Here is a 7,549-nt window from a genome sequence, read left to right as displayed (position 1 = left end):
AGATAATACTGGGAGGAGCCTAAGAAAGTAAGAGATGGCCGGGCACAGTGGCTCACGTCTGTAATCTCAGCAGCTTGGGAGGCCAAGGTGGGCAGATCACGAGGTAAGGAGATCGAGACCATCCTGGCTAACATGGTGAAACCCCGTTTTACTAAAAATACAAAAAATTAGCCAGGTGTGGTGGCACGTGCCTATAGTCCCAGCTACTTGGGAGGCTGAGGCAGGAGAATCGCTTGAACCTGGGAGGTGGAGGTAGCAGTGAGCCGAGATTGCACCACTGCACTCCAGCCTGGGTGACAGAGCGAGACTCCAAACGAGAGAGAGAGAGAGAGAGAAAGAGGAAGGAAGGAAGGAAGGAAGGAAGGAAGGAAGGAAGGAAGAGTAAGAGATAAGATGGGCATTTGGAGCTGGATCATTCACCATCAGCTGGCAATGAGGACCCCATCCTTGACAGCAGATGGAGCACAGACAGCCCCTGGTACAAAATAGGGGTTTGGCTGTTAAAGCTTTCACTGCTTGTGAGTTGGGAGGCTATACAGGTGGGAAAGAATGCATGACTGGACAAGATGTATCAGGCGTTAGAGATATATGGGGGAAACAGTAGATGAAAGGATCTAAGGATAAAAGCATTGGATGGCTATTACAAGTACCACTGATGCTTTACAAAAAGATGTTATTCAGACAACTGGACTGTGACAAATGACTGAAAGCCAGATGTGAACACCAGAGGGCCTCCTTATTGCATTCAGAATCACAGCTCATGACCGGCAGCTCCAGATGCATGATGTCTCAGTGCTCCATGGCCAAGCATTCCATCTCTACCACAGCCCAGTAACACATCAGGGCCTTTATATATATATATATATATATATATATATATATATATATATATATATACACACACACACACATATATGTATACATACATATATATGTGTGTATGTATATATATATATGAAACAATGCTCACCATTTTTATTTGTAAGATTCTGAATCTCTTCTTTGTTACCAACTTAACCATTTCCAAGTGTATGGTCCAGTGGTGTTAACTCGATTCACATTGTTGTGAAACAGATCTCCAGAACCTTTTCATCTTGCATAACTGAAATTCTTTTCTTTTCTTTTCTTTTCTTTTCTTTTCTTTTTTGAGATGGGATCTCGCTCTGTTGCCCAGGCTGGAGTGCAGTGGTACGATCTCGGCTCACTGCAACCTCCGCCTGCCTCCCAAACTTAAGTGATCCTCCTACCTCAGCCTCCCAAGTAGCTGGGACCACAGGACTGCGCCACCACACCCAGCTATTTTTTTGTATTTTTGATAGAGACAAGGTTTCGACATATTGCCCAGATTGGTCTTGAACTCCCATGCTCAAGCAATCCACTCACTTCGGCCTCCCAAAGTACTGGGATTACAGGCGTGAGCCACTGCACCAGCTACATAACTGAAATTCTGTACTCATTAAACAACTCCCCATTCCCCACTCCCCTCAGCCCCTGGCATCCCCCATTCGGCTTTGTCTCTGTGGTTTTGACTACTCTAGGTACCTCATTAATATGTGGAATTATATAGTATCTGTTCTTTTGTGACTGGCTTATTTCACTTAGCATAATGTCCTCCACGTTCATCCATGTTGTAGCCTGTGTCAGGATTTGCCTGGGCCTTTTTTAAAAAAAACAATTCACACATTGTCTAGCTATGTTGCCCAGGCTAGAGTGCAGTGGAGTGATCATGGCTCACTGCAACCTCGGCCTCCCAAAGTACTGGTATTACACGCGTGAGCCACCATGCCCTTCCCAGGGCCAATTTTTTAAAAATGTATAATTCTCCACTGTACACGTCATGGGCCTGCTCCAGAACCTCAGAAGTCTGAGCTTGGATATGCCCACTGGGGCTTACTACAAATTCTATACCATCTTTTCCCACCACTGATACTTCCAACACTCTAGTGGTTGCCAGGTCACATGGCCCAAGCAGCAGAGCTGTTTGAACTGCATCCTGAACCTGCTATGAGGCCCTCTCCTGCTCTGGGTTCCATTCAAAGCTGGTAGCCTTCTATGTCATGTGGTATATGGGCCAAAGCAATATTCCCAGGTGTCAAATATGCTGCCTGCAGAATCTGATGAAGCCGACCAGGAATTGTCCCTCCTTCATGGTGGGAGATGCAAGATGCAATCATCTGTCCTTTACTTTGTGGATTTTTTTGTTTTTTTGGTTTTCGTTTTGAGACAGAGTCTCACTCTGTCGTCCAGGCTGGAGTGCAGTGGCGCAATCTCAGCTCACTGCAACCTCCGCTTCCTGAGTTCAAGCAATTCTCCTCCCACAGCCTCTCAAGTAGCTGGGATTACAGGCGTGCACCACCATGCTCGGCTATGGGATTTCACCATGTTGGCCAGTCTGGTCTTGATCTCCTGACCTCAAGCAATCTGTCTCCTTTGGCCTTCCAAACTGCCAGGATTACAGGCATGAGTTACCGTGCCTGGTTTGTCCTTTACTTTGGAGGGAACGTTCTAGGACTGAAATCCAGACCACTGAACTCCTAACATTTGTAGGCACGTGGCAGTTTCCTGAATTTTCAGTGTTCATCTCCCACCCTCTGGAGCCCATGTGTCTTACCAAGTCCTTCATTGTGCTGGCCCCCTCTTACATAATGTAATCGATATCATGACTTGATGTGATGTTCTGTGGGGTATCCAGACTGTCCAGATTCCCTTTTACTAATTATGACAGAAGGCAGGAGAGTTAAAATACCTTTGGGACAAAACTATAAATGAATATTGTCTCCCATTCTGTGTGATTGTAAACTGTTTTTGATCTTATTTTCTGATAGGGATAGAAAAGCATGCATTCGACAAATTGAGGGCCACATACCATGGACCTGAGGCCAGGTTAAGCTTCCCTAGAAATGATACAACATCTGGCTGCCACTGGGGCTGCTGTTATTTGGTTGAACTGTGGCAGTCCGCTGTCAACCTTCAGGATCCAGCCAGTTTCTGAAGGAGCCAGACTGACAAATTAGATGGAGACACGATGAGACTCACCATCCCTGCATCTTCTAGATTCTTAAGGGTGGTGCTAATCTCAGCCATACCCCCAGGATCCAAAATTGCTTTTGATCCTCTGCTGAGTGGTGGGTAGTGTTATGGGTTGAATAGTGTTCCTCCACCCCACTGCAATTCAGATGTTGGAGTCCTAACCCCCACTACTTCAGAAAGTAATCTTATATGGAAATAAAGGCATTACAGATGCAAATTAGTTAAGTTAGGATGAGATCATACTAAAGCAGGTAGGCCCCTAATCCAATATGACTGGTGTTCTTATAAGAAAGGGAAATTTGGACACAGACACACAGACACATAGACACACACACACACACACACACACACACACACACACGCCACGTGAAAATGAAGGCAGAAATTGGAGTTATGCTTTTACAAGCCAAGGAAAGCCAAAGATTGGCAGCAAACCACCAGAAGCTAGGGAAGAGGCAAGGAACAGATTCTCCCTCGTAGCCCTCAGAAGGAATCAACCCTGACAACACCTTGATTTTAGACTTCTGACCTCCAGAACTGTAAGATGATGAACTTCTGTTATTTAAGCCACCCAGTTTTTAATACTTTGTTATGGCAGCCCCAGGAAACCAACACAGGCAGTTCCAGAGGCTTCCACTTAGCCTTCCCCACATCCCAGCTTTTACCCCACAGGCCAAGGAACCAATGTAGGAGTTACGCTAACTGCCAATTTGTCAATCCCAATTATGCATTCAAAGACCAGTAAAATGACAACCAGTTGGGGCCTTGGCCCCATTGCCCCACTGTAAGCACCATAAAGTCCCACTATAAGGTGGACTTGGGCCAGGACTCTACTTATTATCTGGCCTTTGTACACGCCACTCTAACAGAGGGGCCACAATGACACTTTGCGTCTCTAGATATCAATGTCAACTCAGACCCTGTGTCCAACAGTCCTTGAAAAGTCTGGATATTTTTCTTTTCCTAGTGCAGTTGTCTAAGACCAGCTCCAATGGCAAGGGTTATGATTCATCCCACTAATTGCCCTCATTAAGTTACCCTGAAAGAACAGCAGCCCACCAGAATTTTAGAGGAACAGCTCCCTGATTATATGTAGAGGAATAGACCATGCAAACATAAACCCATACCACCCAGGCCCCTTCAAGTTCTTTCAGGGCCTGCCTCAGCTTCAGAGAGCTGCCTGGGCTGAGGTCACATGCTTCCTAGGATGGCCCACAAGCAGTGACTCAGTGAGGCCATGGGGGAATAAAGGGCCGGCCATCTTGGCCCAACACAAGACACTCAGGTGAACAGTACTCACTGCAATGGACTGAATGTTTGTTCCCCTACACTCCCCACTCCACTGAAATTCACATGTGGAAACCCTAATCCCAATGTGACAGTGTTAGGAGGTGTGGCCTGTGAGAGGTCATGAGGTCATGAGGACTCTGCTAATGGGATTAGTGCCTGCTAATAGGATTAGAGCCAGAGAACTAGCTAGCATTCTTTCCACCATGCAGGGACACAACATGAAGTAGGCATGTCTGCAACCGGAAGAGGGCCCTCACCAGAACCCAGCCATACTGGCACCCTGATTTTGGACTTCCAGCCTCCAGAACAGGGAGAAATAAACACTTTGTGTTTGAGCCTCCCAGTCTATAGTTAATGTGTTCCAGTAGCCCAAGCTAAGACACTTACTCCAGAACTCCCGTCCAGATTAGCTGGCCAGGGCTTTGTTGGGCTCTCTATTGTAGTTCCGTTTGTTCCTCTGCCCAGTTATAATTCTGTCCCCTCCCTTTTACAGGGCTGATGCTTACTAAAGGTCTTGTCAGGCTCAGTGGCTCACACTTGTAATCCCAGAGCTTTGGGAGGCCAAGGTGGAAGGATCGCCTGAGGCCAGGAGTTCAAGACCAGCTTGGGCAACATAGAGAGACACTCATCTCTGCAAAAAAAAAAAAAAAAAAAAAAAAAAAAAAAAAATTAATTAGCCATCATGTCATTGCACTCCTGCCTGGATGACAGAGCAAGGCCCTGTCTCAAAAAAGAAAAAAAAATTAGCCGGCCGTGGTGGTGCACACCTATAGTCCCAGCTACTTGGGGGCTGAGGCGGGGGGACCACTTGAGCCCAGGAGTTGGAGGCTGCAGTAAGCCAAGATTGTGCCACTGCACTCTGACCTGGGCAACATAGTGAGACCCTGTCTCTAAATAAATAAGCAAAGTCTTGCCAACAAACCTCATCTCAGCAACAGTTGCCAGAGAATGTACCTTGTGATACATGTTCACTCCATATTTGTATCACGACCACGCTTGTGACTTTTTGAAAAGTGCACTTCAACAGGTATCACAGGCAGCATAGAAATGTTACAAGGGCCCGCCGTAGCCGCCTCTGAGCCCGCCGCCACCGCCTCTGAGCAGAAGATGGCTGTGCCACCCACGTATGCCGATCTTGGCAAATCTGCCAGGGATGTCTTCACCAAGGACTATGGATTTGGCTTAATAAAGCTTGATTTGAAAACAAAATCTGAGAATGGATTGGAATTTACAAGCTCAGACTCAGCCAACACTGAGACCACCAAAGTGACGGGCAGTCTGGAAAACAAGTACAGATGGACGAGTACGGCCTGACGTTTACGGAGAAATGGAACACCGACAATACACTAGGCACCAAGATTACCGTGGAAGATCAGCTTGCATGTGGACTGAAGCTGACCTTTGATTCATCCTTCTCACCTAACACTGGAGGGGAAAAAATGCTAAAATCAAGACAGGGTACAAGCAAGAGCACATTAACCTGGACTGCGACATAGATTTTGACATTGCTGGGCCTTCCATCCGGGATGCTCTGGTGCTGGGTTACAAGGGCTGGCTGGCCGGCTACCAGATGAATTTTGAGACTGCAAAGTCCGGAGTGACCCAGAGCAACTTTGCGGTTGGCTACGAGACTGATGAATTCTGGCTTCACACTAATGTGAATGACGGGACAGAGTTTGGCGGCCTCATTTACCAGAAAGTGAACAAGAAGTTGGAGACCGCTGTCAATCTTGCCTGGACAGCAGGAAACAGTAACACGCGCTTCGGAATAGTAGCCAAGTATCAGATTGACCCTGATGCCTGCTTCTCGACTAAAGTGAACAACTCCAGCCTGATAGGTTTAGGATACACTCAGACTCTAAAGCCAGGTATCAAACTGACACTGTCAGCTCTTCTGGCTGGCAAGAACGTCAATGATGGTGGCCACAAGCTTGGTCTAGGACTGGAATTTCAAGCATAAATGAATACTGTACAATTGTTTAATTTTAAGCTGTTTTGCAGCATAGCTATCTTCAGAATTTAATGTATCTTTTACTGTTGTATGTCTGGGATGCAAGTATTGCTAAATATATTAGCCCTCCAGGTTAAAGTTGATTCAGCTTTAAGATGTTACCCTTCCGGAGGTACAGAAGAAACCCATTTCCAAAAAAGGTCCTTTCAGTGGTAGATTCGGGGGGAATTTGGTGGCCCCTTTGAGATGCCAGGTTTCTTTTTAATCTAGAAATGGCTGCAAGTGGGAGCTGATAATATGTAGGCACTTTGTAAATTCATATTGAGTAAATGAATGAAATTGTGATTTCCTCAGAATCGAACCTTGGTTTCCTAACCCTAATTGATGAGAGGCTCACTTCTTGATGTTGTGTACAAACTCACCTGAATGGGACTTTTTTAGACAGATCTTCATGACCTGTTCCCACCCCAGTTCATCATCACCTCTTTTACACCAAAAGGTCTGCAGGGTGGGGTCACTGTTTCTTTTGTGCCATTTTGGGGTGGAGAAGGTGGATGTGATGAAGCCAATAATTCAGGACTTATTCCTTCTTGTGTTGTGTTTTTTTTTTTTTTTTTTTGCCCTTGCACCAGAGTATGAAATAGATTCCAGGAGCTCCATCTATAAGCTTGGAAGTGTCTGTGTGATTGTAATCATATGGTGACAACACTCAGAATCTAAATTGGACTTCCGTTGTATTCTCACCACTCAATTTGTTTTTTAGCAGTTTAATGGGTACATTTTACAGTCTTCTATTTTGTGTGGAATTAGATCCTCCCCTTCAAATGCTGTAATTAACATCACTTAAAAAAAACTTGAATAAAATATTGAAACCTCAAAAAAAAAAGAAATGTTACAAGGGCAAGCGCCTGGATAGGACAGAGAATCAGTTATTTATTAAGAGCTGTGTGACATGGACGCAGGGAGGGGAACATCACACACTGGGGCCTGTCAGAGGGTGGGGGGCAAGGGGAGGGAGAGCATTAGGACAAATACCTAATGCATGCGGGGCTTAAAACCTAGATGACGGGTTGACAGGTGCAGCAAACCATCATGGCACATGTATACATATGTAACAAACCTGCACGTTCTGCACATGTATCCCAGAACTTAAAGTAAATAAAAAAAAAAACAAGACCTGTGTGAGGTTAATTGATATCTTTACTATTATCTCAACAAAACTGCTATGTTCTGGGTACCCTGCCTTGGGAACACGTTGAGGCTCTCTAACAGTGAAAG

General features: G+C 45.6%; 1 pseudogene; it reads left to right on the top strand.

The window, feature by feature from the left end:
- Nucleotides 1-5,385: 5,385 nt before the first annotated feature.
- Nucleotides 5,386-7,161, top strand: LOC100937949 (voltage-dependent anion-selective channel protein 1-like; annotated as a pseudogene).
- The last annotated feature ends 388 nt before the right edge of the window (nucleotides 7,162-7,549 follow it).

The sequence above is a fragment of the Pongo abelii genome, chromosome X (genome assembly GCF_028885655.2).
Source record: "Pongo abelii isolate AG06213 chromosome X, NHGRI_mPonAbe1-v2.0_pri, whole genome shotgun sequence".
Classification (NCBI taxonomy): domain Eukaryota; kingdom Metazoa; phylum Chordata; class Mammalia; order Primates; family Hominidae; genus Pongo; species Pongo abelii.
The sequence above is the reverse complement of the archived record's forward strand: the minus strand, read 5'-3'. Positions and strand labels throughout refer to the sequence as shown.